Source organism: Pristis pectinata, chromosome 28, assembly GCF_009764475.1.
Source record: "Pristis pectinata isolate sPriPec2 chromosome 28, sPriPec2.1.pri, whole genome shotgun sequence".
NCBI classification, from domain to species: domain Eukaryota; kingdom Metazoa; phylum Chordata; class Chondrichthyes; order Rhinopristiformes; family Pristidae; genus Pristis; species Pristis pectinata.
Genome location: NC_067432.1, coordinates 10806899 through 10808432, shown reverse-complemented (window position 1 = coordinate 10808432; position 1534 = coordinate 10806899).

The window sequence follows — 1534 nt, the reverse complement described above, 5'->3', positions numbered from 1 at the left end:
GTTGAGAGAGGATGATCACACCGGTCCTGTTGTAGAATTGATTAGAAATGTTGGTAAGCAACATAAATTGGCAACAAAAAATTTTAGATACAACTGTGCGTTTTCTTGTGATTGCCACTGTTATGTTTGTTGTTCATCAAGAGACAAACTTCGCATGGGTTTAACATCTGAACATTTTATTAACCAACACAACAGACTGGCTTGCTTTCCCCCTCTTTTTACAGCCACTTCCAGCTCCCCCATGTGACCGCTTGCATTGCCTACTGGGAACTGTAGTTCTTTATTATAACTACATAATAACACATAATAACACAGCCACTACGTCATTTTCTGGTTTGTGAAACGATTGAATATTTCATTCTCTCAGGATGAGAATAGGAAACATCAGGGTAACTCAACTTGTATCATTCAAATGCATGTAGGTACAGGAGTGCTGTAGGACAGGCCATAGTCTGATGTCTGATGTCTGTGCTGAATTGAAGGTAATGCAGTTAAATCCCAAAGACAAGGAAGCTGTAAATTTGAGCTTAATCAAAAGACCATCTGACACATGAGTATTACTGTTGCTGAGGAGAAGGGAAGAGATAAAGATAAACTTGCCAGAAAGTATCATTTGAGGCACAACCAGTATTGAAGCTGATATACTGTCATGAAACAGTAACAAAATATATGTAGCAGTGTGGTCCTGAGACAGGAAAACTGCCTCATTTTCTCTCTTTCCTAGTTCTGACAAAGGGATCTGGGCCTGAAATTTTAGCCTTGCTTTTCTTTCCACAGGTGCTACTTGACTATGCTGAGTGTTTCCAGCAATTTCCGCTTTTATTTCAATTGAATAAAGAAATGAGTTTGAATACCTGGTCCTGTTTATGGTTGGCCAATACAACTGAAGACACACCAGAAAGGGGAGAATAAGATGTGAAAGTTAGCCATTGAAAGTGAAGTTAATAGTTTTTTGTTGTCTTTGTGTTGAAAAAGTATAAAACTTTGTTGTACTGTTGAGTGTAGGGAAAGAAAAAGTAGATTCTCCAGAAGATCTGCTGTGTTGAAGTAAAAGTGGGCATAGTGTTGGTTTCATCAACACCATGCCCACTTTGCACTAAAATGGACTTTGTTTCTTTTGTTCTAATTGTGTTCTTTCTTGTAAATATTGTGCATAATTTATGTTTATGTTTTTTTCTTGTGAATGCCACTTATATGATTCTATGTGCCCTTGACTCTGCTGTAAGCAAGTTTTTCATTGCACCTGTGCATATGACAATAAACTCGACTTTAACTTTGACTTTGACTTAGGGTGCATTTCCTTCTCTTCCATATATCTGTTAGTATGCTACCTCCTTGTTAATTATTTGCCTTCTTTCAGTTTTTTTGTTTGTGCTACTGTCCTATCTCTTTTGCCCTCTCTGCCCTCTTTGTGTTATTGACAGAAAATTAGAATACTTTGGGCAGCCTTGAAATTGGACGCAAAGAATTTTCAGAAAATTAAAGCACTGACATTACAAACATAAGATATCCGGGAATGTAATAATATTAAGAG